Source organism: Elephas maximus, chromosome 2 (genome assembly GCF_024166365.1).
Source record: "Elephas maximus indicus isolate mEleMax1 chromosome 2, mEleMax1 primary haplotype, whole genome shotgun sequence".
Classification (NCBI taxonomy): Eukaryota; Metazoa; Chordata; class Mammalia; order Proboscidea; family Elephantidae; genus Elephas; species Elephas maximus.
Genome location: NC_064820.1, coordinates 155723803 through 155746526, shown reverse-complemented (window position 1 = coordinate 155746526; position 22724 = coordinate 155723803). Strand labels below are relative to the sequence as shown.

The 22724-nt window shown below is 44.2% G+C and overlaps 2 long non-coding RNA genes across 7 annotated transcripts in view; both read right to left on the bottom strand.

Annotated features, from left to right (window-relative positions):
* The window catches only part of LOC126070110 (uncharacterized), a 158659-nt gene extending 149415 nt beyond the window's left edge, over positions 1-9244 (bottom strand). For 4 of the 5 annotated variants that reach the window (XR_007516129.1, XR_007516126.1, XR_007516128.1 and 1 more), the window contains exons 1-2: positions 4968-9244; positions 2330-2425 (exon numbers count right to left, since the gene is read on the bottom strand). This is a non-coding gene — a long non-coding RNA (uncharacterized LOC126070110). The remainder of the gene's footprint in view (positions 1-2329; positions 2426-4967) is intronic. The other variant, XR_007516125.1, reaches the window with a different exon arrangement.
* A 128-nt stretch (positions 9245-9372) lies between these two features.
* LOC126070111 (uncharacterized) lies at positions 9373-22647 on the bottom strand. 2 transcript variants are annotated; one of them, XR_007516130.1, is made up of 3 exons: positions 22469-22647; positions 16916-17068; positions 9373-14983 (listed from the first exon to the last, which is right to left on the bottom strand). It is a non-coding gene; the product is annotated as an uncharacterized LOC126070111 (long non-coding RNA). The 2 variants fall into 2 exon arrangements; XR_007516131.1 differs by lacking the exon at positions 22469-22647 and adding an exon at positions 22123-22355.
* Positions 22648-22724: the final 77 nt, after the last annotated feature.

Sequence of the window (22724 nt, the reverse complement as noted above, 5' to 3'; positions counted from 1 at the left end):
CTAAGTGAGTCTAGTGTGCAGCCAGGGTTAAGAGCCATTGATCTAGATGACCTCTAAGGGCCTAGGTTTAAAGTGCAGTGACAGCTCTTTGGATTGGGGGTATAATCCTTCACGTTCATTGAGTGCTTGTTGTGTTTAGCAGCCATGGAATCAGACACATGGCAACCCCATGCCTAACTGCCTGGTCTAGCACCATCCCCAGGATGGGTTGCAGATTGGGCCATTGTGATCCACAGGATTTTCATTGGCTGACGTTCACAAGTAGATCGCCAGGCTTTTCTTCCTAGTTCATTTTAGCCTGGAAGTTCAAAGCTACAGCAACATGCAAGCCTCCAATCCAGATGGGTGGTAGCTGCACGTGAGGTGCACTGGCCAGAAATCAAACCCGGGTCTCCAGCCTGGAAGGTGAGAATTCTCCCACTGAACCGCCAATGCATCAGGCTATGGAATTATCTAACTTAAGTTACAAAGAAAATTCCTACCAAATGAGATAGTAACTATTATTATCCCCATTTTATAGATGACCAAATGAGATAGGAACTATTATTAACCCCATTTTATAGATGAGGAAATGAGGTGCAGAGAGGATATAAATTTTGATCACTGGCACACTGAGCTAAGTAAGTGGTGGTGACTTGAGAAGAAGCCTTGCCTGTATCCTCTAAGCTGGAGTGCCTCTCAACTGACAAGAAAAAAAAAAAACAGACCCAGTACCATCAAGTCAATTCCGACACTTAGCAATCCTGTAGGACAGAGTAGAACGGCCCCATAGAGTTTCCAAGGAGCACCTGGCGGATTTGAACTGCCGACCCTTTGGTTAGCAGCCGTAGCACTTAACCACTACGCCACCAGGGTATCCCAACTGACAAGAGGGGTCATTAAAAGGGGCCCTTGTGGTGCAGCCGTTAAGCGCTCACCTGCTAACCAAAGGTCAACGGTTAGAACCCACCAGCCGCTCCACGGGAGAAAGATGTGGCAGTCTGCTTCTGCAAAGATTACAGCCTTGGAAACCCTATGGGGCAGTTCTACTCTGTCGGAATTGATTCCATGGCAATGGGTGGGGTTGTTAATCACAGGGAGTAGCTACCAAGAGAAAAACATGGGGACTTTTAAGCCTGGGCTGCTCATGTATCTTGAACAGAGGCAGGGGACTGGTCTGGATGACCTCTGGTGATCCTGACAGCCCTGAGATGTGTGTCCCCAGAGTGGAGGGCCCAAGTGATAGAATATAACCCTCAGAAAACAGGCTTTTATGTTTCACTGTGTTGATCCTCTTGGTTGTTTTCAAAGATGATTCCCATAAAACATAAGGTTCTGCCTTAGCCAGACAGAGGAACCATTTGGCAGGGCGAGGAGAGAGAACAACTTCCTTGTGTACACCAGTAATGGCCAGGAAAGAATACACTCACCCAGCCTTCACACACTCCCATATGGGGCCTACCACTGCCCTTTTCACCTTTTGACCACCTTCCCATTTGTGCAGTTCCCTGAGGCAGGACCCAGAGGGGGCACGGTAAGTGTGGACTGATTCCCTAGGGAAGTAATAGATTTGTTAAAGGAGAGATTAGAAAAAAGGAAAGATGGTCCTTTTTTATGGTGGAATGCTGTGCTGCTGTTAAAAAGGTAGAGAGAGACCTGTATGGATAACCCAGAAAGATACCTGTGATATACAAGGTACAGAATAGGACCCGCTCGTTGATATTTATGTGAACACCACACACATGCATACACACACACACACACCCATCTGAACCATCTGAAAGGAAAGGAAAGACTCCAAACGGTTAATAGTGGTGACTGGCAGATTGGGAGAGGGGTGTTGTGTTAATGGCATACTTTTACTTTCTCTATATTAATCTCCATCTCCATTTTTAAATTATTGGCAACAATCATGTATTATTAATTTTTAAAAAATAAAGATATTTCTCATGTAATAAAAGTAAATATTAAAAAGGGAAGCATAAAGGTTCACCCTGGGCCCTGGGAATTCTATCCAGGGTAACCAGCCAGTTGCTGTTGAGTTGATTCCAACTCATGATGACCAGATACATGTCAGAATAAAACTGTGCTCCACAGGGTTTTTAATGGCTGATTTTTCAGAAGTAGATGGCCAGGCTTTTTTTTCCCAGGTATCTCTGGGTGGACTCGAACCTCCAACCTTTTGGTTAGCAGCTGAGCATATTAACCATTTGCACCACCCAGGGACTCCAGGGTCAACACCTGGCAATGCCATCTTTTCAGATTTTCCAGCTGGTGTCAATGGTCCCTTCATTCACTCTTTCACAGTTGTTCTCTCCTTGGCCTGCCATTCCACAAGGCAGTCTCTTACCTGGTCAGCTGTTCCTCCCCCTGGTTAGGAAGTGTCCCACAGAACTTCTGGGCTATTATTATAGAAGATGGATTTGAAAGCTGCCAGCTCCAAATGCTGTAAAAGATGACAAAGCTCATTTGAGAGGTCAAAAATGTCAAAGGTATGACTTGGTAGTGGTGCTAGTAGGGGAGGTAGGTGATGGGAGTGGCGTTGGTGTTCAAAGGCTCTGATTTCTCTTTGTGTCTATTTGTTTTCTTCTGGAAGCTGACAGACCAAGACCTGAAGAGACACAATAATGCCTTGTGGTCAGAACCTCATTCCAGTAATCCAAAAGGCTAGGGGCAGGGGTCTGCTTATAATGTTACGTGCAGAACTGTATTCTTCAATTAGGACAGATAACTCAGCAAGCACACGACTTGAGTAACTGGCAGAAGGTGAGATATCATAATAAGGATGAATTGTTGGTCCACTCTTATTTATGTTTTCTAAGATCTTTATAGTTTGTTAACAGCCGAATGTAGTGGTTAAAAGCCTGAGCTAAGAAGACACAGAAAGCCCAGGTTGGATTCCCAGCTCTACCACCCTCTCTAAGCCTCAGTTTCCTAATCTCTAAAATGGGAATACTAATACGACTTACCTCATAGGGTTATTGGTGACAAATGAGATAACAGGAGAAAGGCTTTGCCTTGTACCTAGCACATAGTGTAAGTACACAGCAAATGTTAACTATTCCTTTTAAAACAAACAAGATCCAGGGCAGTTACTACGTGTACCTTAAAGATGAGAAAAAGGACCTGCCAGAGCTTCACACTCTTACTAACTTACATATCTCAGACATAAATACAAATCTTGGCTTCTGAAATTAAAGGTCTTTTGACTTCTCTGTCCATCAAAATCCTACATGGTTGAGCTATTAAACCAAAAACCAAACCCACTGCCATTGAGTCAATTCTAACTCATAGCGACCTTATAGGACAGTGTAGAACTGCCCCAAGGAGTTTCCAAGGAGCACCTAGCGGATTTGAACTGCCGACCTCTTGGTTACAGCCATAGCACTTAACCACTACACCACCAGGGTTTCCAGGTTGAGCTATTACTTCATTCAAAAATGATCACCCTCATCTAAAGTCGTTCAGTAAGGCCCTACTTCCATATGCCCTCGTGCTAGCTGCTGTACACACAGATAGAGACAGATGAAATTCTTCCCTTCCCTCATCCAGGGCTTGGCTACCTTTGAATCTTCTCAAAGCCTTTAGAAATAGCAGTCCTTTTTTTTTAAAAAAAAAAAAAACATCTGCTCCCTTCCTCCTCAGCAGAGTTTGGAGAAAGAAGGTTTCTGGGGGTAGGAAGTTTAAACTGATGGGCCATTAACCACAAAACAAAGCAAAAGGAATTTTCCAGGTCACCAGCCAACAACTTTAGAGTAGTATTTAAAATTCACTTGCTGAGGGGGAGGGAAAGTTTGGTTAGGAGAGGGTGGGGAAGGATTTCTCCCAGCTGATGGGGAAGTACGGAACGCCCTTTTTTATGGCCAGCAAAACCAGTAAACATCATAACATGCTGTTTGGTTTGTGTGCTGATCTTTTATTGTTGTAAATGCAGAATTAGGAAAGAAAACCTCTGTCTGCTGAATCCATAAATAAAAGGTCCTCCTTGGCTTCATATTTAAGGAATACCTGGATCCCTGCTCTGGCTTCAATCATGGTTTGCTAAAATATTGCACACAAATTTCTTCTGAGCCCACTGAACAGACACACACACTAATACACACCCTGCCTTATTGCAGCTATGGCAAAGTTCAGCAAGACAGAAGCTGTGGGCATGCTGTGTATTTCCCCCACCCCATGCTTGCATTTTTTAATTTATTTGTTGGCAGTCTGGAAGTCACTGGGGAAGGCAGCTTCAGCACTTAACTGGTAAATAGAGCTGTTCTAGTAGAAATGTTTTTCCAGGGATCACCTTTGCTGCTGATGGGAAAATGGCCAACAAAGAGGCCTGCTGAAATGTGGTAGCTGGGCCTTATCACCTCTCCACACCATGCTACCCCTCTTCCCCCAATATACAGCTCCAGGAACTTTCATAACCCTATGGCCATCTACCAAAAAAAAAAACAAAAACATTGCTGTTGAGTCAATTCTGACTCACAGCAACCCTATATGACAGAGTAGAACCACGCCATAGAATTTCCAAGGAGCACCTGGTGGATTTCAACTGCCGACCTTTTGGTTAGCAGCCATAGCTCTTAACCACTACACCATCAGGGTTTCCATGGCCACCTGCATAGGCCTTAAAATTCTTACAATCTCTTGACCCTGGGATCTTCCTGGTACCCTACCAAACTACTACTTGGGTAGTAGTTATACTCGTTTTTAGGTTTTGCTAGAACAGTGGCTTCCAAACATTTTTAAAAACAGCAAATTCCTTTTCAAAGAAAAGGAAAATATGAAAAACAGATTAAAACTGTGTGTTCCTGATTGAAGTCTATCATGATATTGCTCAAAAGAGCACTCAGGACTCAAAGTTTGAAGAAAAATAAATCACTATTTTAGAATATCTATGATTGCTCTAAGTAATTTTGCCTATAACTTCATTGTAATATGAAGTCCAAACCCCTTACAATACCTGTAAAACTCTTTTTGATCCAGCCCCTGCCTACCTTTTCATACTGAGCTCCATGCAGCTATTCCATGTTGTCCACCCTCTTGACTTACTCCTCGGTTTTGTTGGTGCAGATCCTCCACTAGCTTCCTTGGAAGAGATGCATGAGAGAGAAATTTTTTGAGACCTTTCATATCCAAAAATGTCTTTACTTTTATTCTTTCTTCACATTTTGATTGACTGTTTTTCTGGGTTTAAAATTATTCGGCCTGGACGCTATCCTACATAATTTGTCTCTTTTCAGTCATCAAGCCCTGTTGCCTCTTCTCCCTTTATACAAGCATTCACACTGACCCTCCTTTCCATTCTTCTTGCTAGTATACCATCAAGGCCCCCATCACCCCACACCTGGGTTTTTACATTGTTCCCTTCTTCACTCCAGTCGTTCCCTGCTGCCATCACCTCTGGTCCCCAGTAAGCCTAGGCCTTTCCAGTGTCCAGGTCTTTAAACTAGAAGTTTCTTTTGCATGGAACACATACCCCCATCCCCTGCCCCTTGTGTAGCTAACACCTTCTCATTATTCTCCTCAGAGAAACTTCCCTGCCCTGCCACCTGCCCCTCCAAGACTGGGGAGATATCCCTCTTAGGATCTCTCACAATACCTGGTGCTTACCTTCTCACTACACTCATTATACCATGTTATCATTGTTTACTCGTCTGTGTCTTTCACTTGATTGGGAACGTGAGGGCCGGGAATACATAGCCAGTCAATAAAATTTGTAGAACAAAGGGATAAATGAATGGTATTTTTAATTATTATTATAAGATATAATCTGTAATAAAATGTTTGACAAATGCTCTTACCAGTTGATGCATGCTCCAGATTTCAGGGTAGAGATCAGGAATCATTTGGGGGAAAGAAATGCTAGTTCCTTGATACTAGGGCCATAGAAAGAACCCTTATAATTACTTGTTCAATATACACCTTCCATGAGGACAGGGCCCAGGTCTGCCCTACTCACTGCTGTGTTTCCAGTATCTAGCCCACAATGGTAGCTTAATAAAGAGCTGTTTAATGAACGAACTGGTCCAGACAAAGTGTGGTCTATGCTTTACACCACCAAAAAACTAAGAAAGAAAATGTCACTAAGCAGTCTTTACTGTCTTGGGAAAAAGGGAGGTTTATGGTAAACGCCAGCTCCTCGTCTTCTCCAACAGCAAACCAGAACCTTCTCTCAATTCCCTGGAATTAAATGACCCTGACACTACACTCTCCTTCATAATTTGTCTCTTTTCAATCATCAAGCCCTGTTGCCTCTTCTCTCTTTATAGAAGCATTCACACTGACCCTCCTTTTCCATTCCTCTTCCTCGTATCCCATGGAGGCCCCCATCACCCGACACCTGGGTTTTCACATTGCAGTCTCCTTCACTCCAAGTCACCTTGACACCTCTATCAGATTAATCTCTCTGAAGCACCACTTTTCACAGTGTCCCTTCGCTGCCCAAAAGACCTTCAGAGGTGCCTAATTTCCTTTCACATTAAGTCACAACTCCTCTGCCAGATTTTCAACCTTCAGGATTGCTTCTAACGCTCTGTTTTCCCTTCCTACAGACATCAGCTCACTTATAACACAACTCTCACTCCAAGTTGGAGTGTTTCACTGTCCCAGACACAACGGAGCTGACATGTACATACCTTGTACCTTCTTTTCTCTGAAATGTTCTCCCCTTCATTCTCTTAATCCAGTCCATCCTTCCTGTTCCTGGTTTAAATCTTTCCTCCTCCAGGAGGCCTTTGCTGACAACTCTAGGCTTTGCTGACCTGCCCAACTTTAAAATCCAAACATAGTTATTATCTTTGCACTCCATTTAAGTGGGGATGGGTGCCTTATACCACTGTACAGCCCCCCACATAGGTTACTATGGTCTTCCCAATTAGCCTGGGCACTCCTTGATGGCAAAACGTAAGAATGCCTGTTTGGTGGCCACTGAGTCTATGTTAATGATGGTAGAATATTTTGAATGAGGATGGAAATGATGGTAACTCATATGAAAAATGTAATCAATGTCATTGAATTGTAAACCTGGAAGTTGTTGTGTTGGTGGACATTTTGGTGTATATGTTTTCACTACAATAATGAAAAAGAGAACAGGAAAAAAGATAAAAATGCTCTCAAGGGCCCCTCAGAATTCTGGTAACAACCAACAGGTGATAAGAGAGCTGCCTTCAGAAACAGACAGACCCAGGTTAAATCCCAGTCCTGCCAATGACTAACTGTGTGTTTTAAGGCAAGTAATTTAAACACTCTAAGTCTCAGTGTCCTCATCTGTAAAACAGGGATGATCATAGTGCTATGTCATAGAGCTGGTGTGAAGATTAAAGGAGATAGTGTTAGGTAAAGCAATTCGCACACTGCTGTTTATATAAGTACCCAATACATGGTAGCTGTAATAGACATTCCAATCCCTGTTCTTGGAGTTGAACTTTGGCCTTGACTTTGTTTTAGGCTTTCTGTCATTGAATCAGCCTTGCAATAGTGATTTCCTGCCAGTCCCTACCTCTGTGTCCACCCTTGACTGGTCAAAGCAGACCTTTGCAAGCAGTGGCTAGGGGCAAGTTCCATCATACAAGGGCATCTCTGACTCTACTCCTTCATCGTCCTGCCCTCAGCATGCCTGGATTCAGTGCTGGATTCTTTTGGTGCCTTTGGTTTGTTAACTTTCTTAAGCCTTTCTTTCTTCCTCTTTTGCTTAATTATTGTCATTGTATTATAAAAGCAATACATTCTCATTACAAAAAAAAAAAAATGTGCAGAAGAATATAAAGCGAAGGGCAAGTCTTGCTCCCCATCCCTACTACTACTCTTATGAAGTAGCCAGATAACAGTTTCTCAGATATACTTCCAGAAATCATCCATGGCTATAGAAGCATGGAGGCCCTATACCCGCTCCGCTTTGTGGTTTGCTATATTCACCTAATTGGTCTTGCACGCCTTTCTATATTCACACTTGATCAGCCCACCACACACTGCTTAAAGGGAACATAGATTTCCTTTGTAAAGATGGGCCACCATTGATTTAAGCAGTTCCCTATAGAGGGGCATTAGGTTGCTACTACTAATGCATTGTGATGAACATTCTTGTACATGTATGTTTGTAGATTCTTAAGTCTTTAAGCCTTCAATTGTCACACACCAGACTGGGAACAATTCTTCAAATTTGCTTCTTTTATCTCCTGAATTCCCCACCCACACATGGAGCCGTCCCTGGACCCCCTTGGGTCCTCACCCCAAAATAGAAGAAAGAGGTCACTGAACCATTTCCTCATGATCCCAGTAGGAGCTCACAGAGCCCATGTTTCTCCCTTTCTCTGGAACCACAGGGGAAGATCCCGGGTGTCCATGGATGAGATTTCAGAAACTGGCTGTGTTCTCAGGTAGCCCTGAGGAAGCCCCAGAAAAGGAAGGAAATACATTTTTGGTTCATGAAGCACAATCCCAGCTGTTTTCAGTGGGACTGGGAGGGATGTGAGTGTGATAACAAGGACAGGAGCTGAGATGGGCTTCAGGTGGTAGCTGGGAGGAGATGAACTAGGGCTTTCATCAGCAGTGACTCGGCACTATTGTCCCAGCCCACATCCATCCCCTTACGCCCTGTCCTTTCTCAGGCCAAGGACAGGATGGGATGACAGAAAGTAGGACTGCTTATCCCCAGATCAGCCTGACTCATCCAGGACCTGAAGCCAGCCACTTACTGTACTCCAGGAGAAGCCTCAGGGGCCTAGGTGAAAAAAAAATAATAAAATGTCCCTAGGCTGTGTCCAAGGTACTTACAGCTCTGTGACCACCAGAAAGTTCCTAAACCATCCTAAGCTTTGGTTACCCTATTACTGCATCTGTGAAAGGACAGCACAACAGTCCCTGTCTTACACCATTACTAGAAACCAGAATTCAGCAAAATAATATCTTCAATGTGCTGAGACAAAATAATTGGCAACCAAGAATTCCATTCAAGAATTCAAATATAAGGGTAGAAAGTCAACAAAAACAGAGAATTTACTACCAACAGACCGAAGGAAATTCTAAAAGATGAGTTTCAGGCAGAAGGAAGGCAATCTCAGATGGAAGCACTTATAAAAAGGAACAGTGAGCAAAGAAATCAGTGGTTCTGTGAGTAAATTTAAACAATATTTCACTATATAAAGAAACAATAATATTGTCTAATCTTTCCAGAAAAAACCAAGATGGAACTAAAACACCAGACAGAAATAGAATATAAATTGCGAAGAGAGGGCAGCAGATTGAAGTTAAAGCAACCTAAAGCCCTTGTATGGTTTAGGAGAGCAAAACTCTGATTAATTTTTAAATATCTAGGGGATCTACTAGAAGAATTGACAGACTATAACTTCCAAGCTAATCAATGGAAAAAAATAGGATGATTAAAAAAAAAAAAAACCTCAATCCAAAGGAAGACAAGAAAGTAGAGGGAAAAAACAGAAATAAAAATCAGGGCAAATAGAACAAAATAAGATAAACATATTGATGTTAGCTGCCATCTAGTTGACCTTGCCTGATGGCAATCCCATGCACAACGGAACAAAATGCTGTCTGTGCTTTCCCCATGATCAGTTGCCGATCGGACTGTTGTGACCCGTAGGGTTTTCACTGGCAGATTTTCAGTAGATCACCAGGCCTTTTTTCCTAGTCCATCTTAGTCTGGAAGCTCCACTAAAACCTGCTCAGCATCATGGCAACACGAAAGCCTCCAGTGACAGATGGGTGGTACCTACGCATGAGGTGCATTGCAGGAAATCAGACCCGGGTCTCCCGCACCGAAGGTAAGAATTCTACCACGGAACCACCACTGCCTTCTAAGATAGAAATAAATCTACCTAATTCCGTCATTTTTAGTACCTGTATAAATACAAACAAACTGAAATGTAATGCTCTGCTTGAAAAGACAAAGCTTGTCATACTGGATTGAAAACAAAACCCATTTATGTACATGCTTATTACAAGTAAAATAAAGAAGTTAGTTAAGTGATGGCTCATGTTTCCTCCTGCTTTATTCAGCCAATGTGATTTCTCCATAAAGTCAAGCAGAACAAATTCAGTCATTTGAGGAGAGTGTGATAAAGAGGCTATTTGCAAAGATGTGGACAGGGTCTAAGGAAACCACAAAAGAGTGCAGCACCCTGGAACTAGGAAACCAAGACTCCGTTATCACCCCTAGGCAGGAGAGGGCAGTTACCAGAACTCATTCTGGCCCCTGCAATCCATTCTCCACACTGAAGCCAGAATGAGCTTTTAAAAATGTGAACTAGACTTGTCATTCCCCAACATGCACACTCACACACACATCACAGCTTCAAACTCTTTAATAGCATCCTATGGTCCTTTTAGGGACTATATAATGGCATATCCTCAACATAGCCTCCAAAGCCTTTCTTGATCTGCTCTCTTACCCTCTGATGGTTTAGTTTTTCTGGGGGCTGGAGCCACTTCATTCTCAGCCTTTTAGTCACACCAGCCTTCTCTCATTTTCATGGATTCACCATGCTCCACCCTACCTCAGGACCTTTGCATATGCTGGTCTCTGCCTGGAATGGGTTTCACTCAACCTTTTAAACTTGCTTAATACCTACTCACCCTTTAGCTCTCAGCTCAAATATCACTGACTACCAGAGCTTCCCTAAACCCCAAGTCCTTATTATATACCTTCATGGTATTACTACCTTTTCTGCAAAGCACTTCTCACAGCTGTCATTTTCTATTCATATTTGTGCAATTATTTGATGAACATCTGTCCCACTAGACTGGAAGCTCCATGAGAGCAAAATTAAAACCTGTTTTTACTCACTGCTGTACAACACCTGGCACCTAAAGAAGCTCAATAAATATTGGATGAATGAATGAATGAGTGAACACATCTTACCAAGTGAAGGGCATTCTGCCCAGAAACACGTGCTGTATACCCTAATGAGCTTTTCCCAGTTATATTACACAACTTGAACTCATCCATTCACAGATTAAAGTGGCTTCCTTCAAGGCTCTCCTGAGCACAAAAAACACTCCCTGGGCTATCTATATGACAAGAAGGTGGTGGGAGAGCCTCCCAATGACAGCAGGGGATGACAGATGAGTCAGGCATCCCAGCAAACCTAGTGGACATGCAAGGTGGAGGATAAGGCGCCCCTCCCTCCCCATGCTTGTCCCATCGGGTACAGGGCAAAGGCCAATGGCCCAAATGGTGACCGGGGCCACAGCCAACGGCCCATGAGTGGCTGCACTCTGAGTATTTTGGCAAACGGGATGAAGGTACTGAGTTTTGTTGGTTCCAAACAATCCCTAACCACAGAGAAAATTCTCTGCCTTAAAATTTCCATTTAGGAAAGAGACCAAAAGCATTTCATTTAATTAATAAAATCTTCATCCTGTTCTCTGATTTGATTAACTTTACACACAGACTTTAATGGCTCTATGTCTTGGTTTCTCAATGAACATCTTTAGATTCTTTAAGGGCATCACTAATACCATAACAGCAGTGGTAACTAACATTTATTCAACATCACTCTATGCCAGGCTCTGGGCCAGGTTCTTTGTACATATTGTCTCTTTCAATCTTCACGTAAACTAGCTCATGTTGGTCCCCTGCTTAAAACGCTCCAACAACTTCCCATTGATCTTAAAACACAAACTCCTTACCATGGCTTTCAAGGGCCCACATGACTTGGTTCCTGCCTATTTCTTCTCTCAAACAGCCCTCCCCCTCACTCAGTAAGCTCCAGCAACACTGACCTTCTTTCTCAATCTGTTCGTTAAATACACTAAGCTTGTTCCTACCTCCCGGCCTTTGCACCAGCTATCCCTTCTGCCTGGAATGCTCTTCCCTCAGATTCACCCATGGTTGGCTCCTTCTGGTCATTTGGGACTCAGCTCTGTCATCAATTCCCTAACTCCTCTACCACCCTCACTTCATTGCTTAATCACATCACCCCACTTTATTGCCTCCATAGCATGTATGATTTTCTGCAATTATCTTAATTATTTGTTTGCTGGGTTATCATCTATCCCCTCCCCCCAACTACAGCATAAGCTCCTTGAGGACAGAGCCTCATCTATCTCAGTCACCCCTGAATCCTGAGTGTCCAGAACAGACCCCAGGACACAGCTGGCATAAACATTTCTCAAATAAATGAATGGGTGAAGAACCCTATGAGATAAGAGCTACTATTAGCATTATCAGAAATCCTGGTGGCGTAGTGGTTAAGTGTTACAGCTGCTAACCAAAGGGTCGGCAGTTCAAATCCGCCAGGCACTCCTATGGGACAGTTCTACTCTGTCCTATAGGGTCGCTATGAATCGGAATCGATTCGATGGCACTGGGTGGGTATTAGCACTATTTTATAGATTACCTGAGTGAGAATTGAACCCAGGCCTAGCTGAGATTCATCCCACAAATCCTATCATATACCCTTAGCCACCACTACCCCCCATGCATTCTTTTTCCAGGACCTGGCCTACGAGTTCAGCAGAAAGGAGGCACTGAATAAAGCATTGCAAAGAGCATGAATTGGTACAACCACTTTGGATAATTTTTTGGGAGTACCTGCTAAAACTGTTCCAGTTCTCAATATACACCCACAGATATACAAATGTGTGTTCACCAAAAGCCATGTACAAAAATGTTCACAGAAGCAGGATTCTTACTAATCAAACACTGGAAACAATCTAAATGGCCATCAAAAGTAGAATGGATAAGGACAGGGTCGTATACTCATAAGAAGACCTGGTGGCGCAGTGGTTAAGCACTTAACTGCTAACTGAAATTTTGGCGGTTCTAACCACCCAGCAGTTCTGAGGGGGGTAAGACCTGGTGATCTGTCTGCTCCCATAAAGATTACAGCCTAGAAAACCATATGGGGCAGTTCTACTCTGTTACATTAGGTCTCTATGAGTCAAAAATCAACTTGATGGCAGCTAACAACAATAAATATATGATGGAAACTGCAACTACATGCAACAAAATGGATGAATCTCACAAAAAATAAAATTTTAAAAAACGTATATATATATACTGTATAATTCTATTTACAGAAAGATTAAAAGTAGGCTAAATTAATCCATGGTACTAAAAGTCAAGATAGTGGTTACCCTTGTGGGCAGAGGTAGGGAATGGTAGTGGTTAGGCATGAAAAGGGCATGAATGGGATTTCCAGAATGCTGGTAATGTTTTGTTTCTTTATCTGGGTGCTGGTTACATAGTCATATCTGGTTTGTAAAAATTCATTGAGCCGTACATACACTTCTGATTTGTATACTTTTATGAATGTATTTATGTCGTCACGTGAAATTTCCATTTCCATGCTCGAAAAGTGGTTGAATGTTGGCAATTTCATATGGTTCAACTGAATATGTAATGCTTCAATAAAAAGATTACTCAAGAAAAAAAGAATCCTGTCTAGCTGAACTGATTTGCACTGGTTTTGAGAAAAAAAATGCTGGTGAAGACTGAGCTTCTTGGATCAAGTAGACACGAGACTGCTTTGGCATCTCCTATCTGGAGGGGAGATGAGAGGGCAGAGGGGGTCAGAAGCTGGCGGAATGGACACAAAAAGAGAGAGGGGAGGGAAGGAGTGGGTGTTTCATTAGGGGGAGAGCAATTAGGAGTATATAGCAAAGTGTATATAAACTTTTGTATGACAGATTGACTTGATTTGTAAACTTTCACTTAAAGCACAATAAAAATTAAAAAAAAAAAAATAATAACTGGTTTTGAGAAAGGTCTCTGCCTTCCTGGCAGGTAGTACCCAGGCTGAGGATGATTGTAAATTCCTCTCTGGGCCTGAGGTTAGTGTTCTTGGCTCCAGAGCCCAGAGCCTGAGCTAGCCCCAGTGCAGTGCAAGTCCGTTGGAGGAAGTCAGAATGTCCTTGAACAGGGGCGGGCAACCACAGGCATAGGCCCAAGGTGTCTGTGTTCTTGAAACACACAAGTTCTCGCCTGCTCTAGAGTCTTTGCACTTGGCGTTCCCTCTCTCCTTGGGGTTTGCTTGGCTCCTGTTCCTCAGCCTTCAGCAGTTCCCTAAGAGAAGCTCTCCCTTACCTCTCTAAAGGGCCACACCTCCTTGTCCCAGTCTCTTGTCACATCCCTTTATTATTTCTGCATGGATTTTACAAATATCTGAAAATATGTTATTTGGGCATTTGCTTACTCCCCTCCTTAGACTATAAGCTGCATGAGGGCAGGGGATTCCTCTAACTTATTCATTATCGTATCCTCAAGGCCTAGCACAGTGCCTGGTATAAGGTGCTTAAATATCAGCTGAATAAATGTACAAATGAATGACCAAATGAAGTGGCATGAATGGGGGCCAGGGTAGGAAAAGGTGGCCCAGAGCATAACTGTCAGGTCAGAGAGAACAGTCCAGCCCTCATCCTCCCATAGAGAATAAAAGCTAAGATCAGGTCACTGGAAAGTCAGCTGACTCCTCCAGAGCTCAGACTGACATTCCTTATCCCTGTGCTTTACCTGAGGGCCCTGTTCAGTTATATGGTGGACACAGACACTTACATGGTGTGTGTTGAGCCAGCCTACGCAGTTGGAATCATGGTGCCCAAGATATAAACTAGACTGAGGCTCTGAAGGTTAAGCACCTTGTCTAAGGTCTCTCAACCATTAAGTGGCAATATCCTGGTGTCTTACTTCCTAGGGCTAATGTAAAAAAATACCACAAAGTGGGTGGCTTTAAAGAACAGAAATATGTTCTCACAGTTCTGGAGGCTAGAAATCCAAATGAAGGTATTGGGCATGTCATCTCTTTCTGAAGGCCTTGAGAGAGGAACTGTCCCATGCCTTGCTCCTAGTTCCTGGTGGCTACCAGCAATCCTTAGCATTGTGTTGTTGACGTTGCTTATAGATGCATCTGCCTCCATCATCACATGGCCTGTCTTTCCCACCTGTGTGGCTCCATTTCTGTGTCTGTCCTCTTCTTTCATAAAATGCTACTCTGGAGGGATTAGGATTAGGAACCATTTGACTCCAGAATGACTTCGTTAATTTCATCAATAACATCTGCAAAACAAAACAAAAACCCTTATTTCCCCCAAACAAGTTCACATTCACCAGTGCAGGGGTTAGGAATTCAATTTATCTCTTTGGGGGAGATAATTGAATCCACAACACCTGGGAAAAATCTGTCTATGGAATTCCCAAGCCAGAGCTTGTTATCCGCTGTCTCACCTGAGTGTTGAAGGTCACCAGGGAGTTTCTGTGATTTGCAAGCAAAGAGTGAAAGGGTCATTCTTTGATTTTTTTTTTTTTTTTTTTTAATTTCTTGTCTTCCTGCTCACTGCTCACAGGGCTGCCCTGGCTCCAGCTCCCACATTTGAAATGGACAGTGTGTTTATACTTTATGTGAATTGGAACAACTGCAAATTTGAATTGAGCCATATAAATATAGTCACAAAAATCTTCATTCATTTGCCAAAGCTGATGAAATGCAAATCTGACTTTATATTGACACCTTTAAGGAAATCACTCTGTAATTATGTGAGGTCTTCAGGAATGCTCCTTTTGCATCTGTAACATCTGACTGCCCTATTTGCAGAGTGAAAACGGTGTGAGAGGAAGGATGGGGAAGTTTAGGGTTTTACACAACCAAGTTAAAACCTTTCAAATGTCCCTGTTACACAGAGCAATTGGAGGATCGCCCCCAACAAAAATATCTGTGCACCTGCCTCTGAGCTGAATTACTTGACAAGCGTCATGACATTTAGCCCTCACAACAACTCATTAAAGTAGGTATTATGACTACCCCATTTTTTACAGATGAGGCTTCAAGATATTAAGAATTATGCGGTCACCAAATGCGTAACCACACCCACCCATACCGATACAAGATAACCATAAGTGTACAAATTCAGCATCATATCGTACTATCAAAACCAACAAACCAAACCAGGTGCAGTAAAGTCAGTTCCAACTCACGGCGACCCTATGTGTTGCAGAGTAGAATTGCACTCCTTAGGATTTTCGTGACTTTCCAGAAGCAGATCGCTGGGCCCGTCTTTTGAGGCACCTCTGGGTGGGTTCAAACTGCCAACCTTAAGTTGCACCACCCGTGGACTGTATACTACTACTACCGAAAATCTTTTAAGTGTCTGTATTGGTCATGGTTAAAGCCCTTTCATCAACTGTTTAAAATACTCAGCCACACAACTGAAAAGACCACAACTTTGGTCCCGTAAGAATCGACTCAACAGCAATGGGTTTGGTTTTTGGTTTATCCTGTAAAAATTGCACTAGTTAAAGCAGTGACAAAGCTATAACTGTTTTAAACATTTATAATGAAGAATACATTTATTTTTGCAGTTTAGGTTGTTCCTCGCTTTCTGAGTTTTTGATACATGCAGATAAATGGGCTCTTCTTAAAATTCTCATTCCTTTCATCATTGAAACAGATGGATATGTCAAAAAATCAACTAAAATGTACCAAGCACTTACAATGTGCCAGGCGTGGTTCTAAGTGCTTTACCCCATTCAATCTCCACTCAACCCTTTGCAGTAAGTACTATTACTAGTTTTATGTTACAGAGGGGAAAACTGGGGCACATAACATTTGAGTTACTTGTCTCAGGCTACAGAGCTTGAAGGGGTAGGATTTAACCCTAGCAGCCCGTGGTTGGAAACCCTGGTGGTGTAGTGGTTAAGTGCTACAGTTGCTAACCAAGAGGTCGGCAGTTCAAATCCACCAGGTGCTCCTTGGAAACTCTATGCGGCAGTTCTACTCTGTCCTATAGGGTCGCTATGAGTCGAAATTGACTCGACCGCAGTGAGTTTGGTTTTTTTTTTTTTTTGAGTCTGTGGTTAGTATCTGTCTTTCAAGCTTTCCAGCCTCCAAACCTGAAACAGCTAAGTCAGAAAGCCTAAGAGCTAGTGCCAGGAGGGAGTTCCAATCCCTGGTTCCAACACCACTCCTCAAAAGGCTCTGGTCCCCAGGCCTACCTTCAGTTGCTCCAGCACTCCCTCCTGTTCCCTGGCCTTCCCTCGATGAGCCTGGCCGAGTCTCCATTCTGTAGATCTGAGATCCAAGGAAATTTCTCCAGGGCTCCCAAGCTGTGTCCCTTTCCTTTATTCTCTGTACTTTCCAATGCAGCACTAATGCAAAATGTAATTTAATCATCAATTATTTGTTTAATATCTATAAGCTGTGAGGACAGGTAATCTGCTGGGGAGAGGCTTTTCTTCCATTGATTAGTACTTGATATAAGGTTGAAAATTGTCACTTGAACATAGGAATAAATGAAGATGTTAATGGAGATTATGGGAGAAAGCACCCCACACTCGAACCCTTTATCCCTCATCATGATATCACCACTGACTAAGCTCCATGGGGCAGAGATACTGTCTGTCCCTTTTATCACTGTAACCTTAATATCTGGGGCTGTGCCTGGCACACGGGAAGTACATAATGATAGTTTGTGGAATTAATAAGTAAAATGGAGCCTCTGACTTCTTATCTGAAAAAGAGAGATAAGACCACAACATAGCTTTTTTTTCCATTTTGTTGTTGAGAACATACACAGCAAAACATACACCAATTCGACCATTTCTACGTGTGCAATTTAGTGACATTGCTTACATTCTTCAAGTTGTTTAACCATTCTCACCCTCCTTTTCGAGTTGTTCTTCCCTCATTAACATAAACTCACTGTCCCCTAAGTTTCCTAATTTTTTGAGTTGCTGTTGTCAGTTTGATTCCATATACACAGTTCTTAAAAAAGCATAATCCTCAAGACAGACCGTTTTTACTAGTTAAACTAACCTATTGTTCAGTTTTAAGATGACTTCAGGGGATATTTTTGGTTTAAAGTTTAAAGATTATCTCAGGGCGATAGTTTCAGGGGTTTATCCACCCTCCATAGCTCCAGAAAGTCTTGAGTCCATGAGAATTCTAAATTCTGTTCTGCATTTTCCCCCTTTTGATCAAGATTCTTCTATGGAATCTTTTGATCAAAATGTTCAGTAATGGTACCCAGGCACCATCCACGTCTTCTGGTCTCATGGCAAAGGAAGCAGTTGCTCATGGAGGCAATTAGCCTCACATTCTATTTCCTCCTCCCATTCCTCACTCTCCTTTCTCTGTTGCTCCAGGTGAATACAGACCAGTTGTGCTTTGGATGGCTGCTTGTGGACTTTTACAACCCCAGACACTACACAACAAACTAGGAGGTAGAACAGAGGCACTAAATACGCTAATAGGCCAATTAACTGGATGTTGCATGAAACCATGACCCCGAGTCTCCAAACCAAGGAACCAAACCCCATGAGGTGTTTGGTCGTACATAAGCGGCCTCAGCAGCTACTCTTGTTTTTTCATTTTTGTCATTGTTGTAAATATGTCTATCGCACAACTTTCGCCAATTCAACTTTTCACAGGTGTACAACTTATTGACAGCAATTACAATAATCAGCTGTACAACCCTACCCTTAATCAACGTGATTTTTTTCATCACTGAGAATATAGCTTTTTAAAGCAACATTATACATGAAAATATGCCGAGCACAGGACTGGTACACTGTCAGTGATTCACAAATGTCAGTCACTGAATTAGAATTCCTACCTATCCTCACTCCCACTAACTCATCTCTAGGCCCTGGCAAGAACAGGTTCTTAATAAGAAGACAAAGCCTAGAAGTAACCTACTCTACTCACTTGTATACATTCTGGTGGAAGGGAAGACATTTATATTGAAGTTGGGTTAACTAGCACTCTCAGGGCTACAAGGTTAAGATTTGCCTCTAGCAGAATTATTATACCTGGAGAAGAGGCTGGACAGCTTTGGAATGGACAGAGTCAAACTGACTAGAAGTCCAGCATAGGATGAATGGCAACCCAATCAAAAAGAATAAACATAGTAACAGAGTGTCTTCAACCTATTTATGGGTAAACATTTCACATTCTCCCATCTTCCTTTCTCTCTCCCTCTCCATCCCCCTACCCTCCCTCCATCATTTACCCCAGGGCTGCTAGAGAGCTTTAAAACATGAATCAGAGTATGTCACTACCTTGCTTAAAACCAGGGCTTCAAACTGGTTCTGTCCGGCTTGACCCTCTGCTGAGAATTTGCCTTTCACCCCAGATATACTGAATCAGAATCTACAGTTTAACAAGAACCGTAGGTGATGCTTATGTAGAAATAAGAATCACCTGGGACTCTTGTTAAAATGATAAGAATCACCTGGGGATCTTGATAAACTATAGATTCTGATTCAGTATATCTGAGGCAGAAAAGCAAATTCTCAGCAAAGGGTTGAACCGGACCGAACCAGTTTGAAGCCCTGCTTAAAACCCCCTAATAGGGTAATACCTAAACTCCTCACCAGGTCTACATCAACCTTGTTCTCCAAGCTAAGGCCACACAGGGCTCCTCTCTGCCCTCCAACACATTAGGCTTTCCCCAGACGGGCCTCTACCCAGCAAGACCTCCACCAAGGAGCTCCAGCTGCCTGCAAGTGCCTCCTCAACCCTTCCTCAGGCTCACTCCTTCTCATTCTTCAAGTCTCAGTGCACAATCTCAGAGATACTCCCTGACCCCTAGATCAAAATCAGGTCCCTCTCCCTCCATCATACCCTCTATCACCCTTACTTTTCCCTCCCAGCATTTATCATGGCCTCAAATTGCAGAATCTGTCATTCCAATAGACTGTGAGTTTCACAAGGGCAAGGAAGGCTGCCTGTACCTCACCAATGAATTCCCAGAGCCAAGGCAGGCCCAGCACAGAGTAGATGAAGAGGAGAATGAATGAATCTTGTCATAAGTGCTACCCAAAACTAGAGGATGGATTATCCGATAAGCAAGATAAGCACGGGCTTACTTGTGCTTAGTTACTAATCTGTAGTGAACAATTTCACATGAGTTTCACCACATCGAAGATTTTAATCAAAGATGTGGTGAAACCCATGTGAAATTGTTACAGATTAGTAAATAAGCACAAGTAAGCCTGTTCTTACCTTGCTTACTGGGTTATCTGTCCCTATCAGGGGCTGCAAATTTGAAAAGAAGCTTTGAGTCTGCAGGAGGATGCTGTGGGGTTCGGAGAGAGAGATGCCAGCCACGTCTAGAAGCAGAATCTCTGATGTGCTGAAAAAATGTGAAATTTTTCACTACAGATGATCTGGCAAGCAAGGTAAGTACCACACTTACCTTGCCTATTGCATAATCCACCGCTACCCACAACCATACCTCAATTTAGGTTCCAAGAAAGACCCCCAGTGTCCTCTTCAGACACTCTGAGTCACACTCAGGCATCAGAGCTCTTTCCCAGTGCAGGACTACCCAAAAAACCAAACCAAACCCATTGCTGTTGAGTCAATTAGGACTCATAGCGACCCTGTAGGATGGAGTAGAACTGCCCCATAGGGTTTCCAAGGAGTGGCTGGTGAATTCGAACTGCTGACCTCTTGTGTAGCAGCCAAATGCTTAACCACTGTGCCCCCGGGACTGGGGGATCCTAAATCTCTTATCACACCACCAGGGTTTAGCGCTGGGCTCTCCTTGCCTCCTCCTTCAGGAAACTGAGTAAAGAATGGGAAATGGAACCCTGTCTCTCTTGATTAATTCCTCTAATAAAGGAAATAGTACAGCACCCGGGGCTTTTTCCACCCTTTGCCCCTCCCCACTCCCCTGATTGTTGGCTATAGTTTAAAAAGGATTTATTTATTCTAATTGTTTGAGTAAGGGCCATGGGTGAACACCAACTGGAAAATTATTGCCTCGATTTTCTTTGTTTAATGTGCTAACCAAGGGGTCAGCAGTTCGAATCTGCCAGGCACTCCTTGGAAACTCTTGGGCAATTCTACTCTGTCCTATACGGTTGCTATGAGTCGGAATCCACTCGAGGGCAGTGGGTTTAACATATTTAAATGAAATGGAAGAAACAGGTTTTTAGGTTTGTGTTGCTGAGAAGGAAGGGGTGGTAGCAAAGTAGAAAGAACCAGGTTCAAAGACCTAGTTCTTCCATTTATCAGGTGCAGGACCCTTGGCCTCAATGCCTAAATCTGACAAATGGTGATATTTAACTTCAATAGGTGTAAAGGGAAGTCCTGAACAACTGTAAAGTATCACATTGTTCTGGTAAAGAGCTTTTCTCTTGGTTTAAGAAGGTCTTGGGGCCGAAAGGAAGATGGAGGTCCCCTCGTGAGGGCCTGCTCTGACGGGAAGAGCTGGGTAAGTAATCACACAGGAAAGGTGCTTCTGAGAGTGGGGAGACTGGGACTTGGTGGCCTTGGGTTCTGTTCTGAGTCTGCAAAAAGGTGCCATGGCTGCCTGTTTTGGGAGCCCCAGCCCCAACCCTAGGCCAATTCCCTAGGCCTGAGCTGGGAGCCTTTCTCATTAGCGCCTCTAACAACAGCCAAGCGTACTCTTTCTTTCAATCTTATTGTGGCGCAGGAAGAAAAAGACGCCCCCACAATGTCCCAGTGTAGCCAGAACACCGGCAAGAAAAACCTTACAGGGGATTCAGGCTCTGCTCTAATCCCTGCATCAAAGCCACCCCCTACCTCGGACTCCCCGGAGGCTACAGCCTCCTCTGTTCCTGGGCGGAGCTGGGCCTGCTGCTAGGGCTCCCAGCTTTCCCCAAGTCAGGCCGAAAGGCGGGGGCTTTTCTTTTCACTGGCTAGAGCTGGTCTTCAATCCGCCCCCCCCCCACCCGGCACCCCCCCCCCCCACCCTTAACAGCAAAGAAAGGATCCCCGGCCATTTCCCATTTCCTCTGAGGCTCAAGAGCCCTGTTGTTATTTAATCCCGCAGCCACCTCGGCAGCATCCTTAGCGCAACCGACTCCACCCATCCACCTGGCCAGTTCCCCGCCGCTCCCGCTTCCGAGAGAAGACGTGGGGGTGGGGGTGGGGGGGCGCCCACAACAGCAAAGGGCCTAGTGCCTTGGGGGGACCGAGGCTCCTAAAGCCCGAGTCCTTTGAGGCCTGGGAAACAGACATGGGGTGGAGAAGGGGCAGCTGGCCAGGGCGGACCCTCGGGCACAGCAGGCATTACACTGGGGGGCGGGGGAAGGGGGACGCTGCAAGGCAAGGCCCAAGCCTCCTCAGGCAGAGTAGCCAGCATCGCCCCGGGGGGTACTGAAGCCGGAAGAGGCCTGGGGCCTGTCACTGTCCACACCCAAGAAGGGGAAGAGGTATGGTCTGAACTCACTCAAGGGAAGCAAAGCCTCAGGAAAGGATCCAGATTCTTTCAGCAACCCCCACCTCGTCCTTTCTTGATACGGAAGATTGACATTTTCTTAATTTTGGGTAAACTCAGCTATACCTCATGCCCCTAGGCGCCACTGGTCTGAAGAGAGAGAAGGCCCTCAGCAGGGGTCCTCCCGCCACCGCCACCCCCGGCTGCCTGCGGCGGGTGGAGATCCCCAGAAGAGTCTGGGTGTGCCCTCCCTCACCCCGCTCTCGGCCCAGGACCTGGAGGCCGCAGTGCCCCCCACCCCCCCAGCGACACTGACGGTTCCTGCCCAGGCCCTCAGTGGCGTGAAGGTGGCCTTTACCTCCTCTCGCAGGCTGGGAGGGGGCACAGCCCGCGCAGCTGAGCCAGCTGCGGCAGTCGCCGCCGCCCTCCATTCATTAAAAAAAAAAAAAAAAGAGGCAACAACAACCTCCACCCCTCTTTGTAAAAGAAAGACGGCCCCTTAAGGAGCGAGAGCCAGCCCCAGCAATCACGGGTTAAGTCCTTTTCCGGCCCCCCATTCATAAAAAAAGGAGCGCGGCGCATGCGCACGCGGGGTCTCTTGTGCCCACCCATTC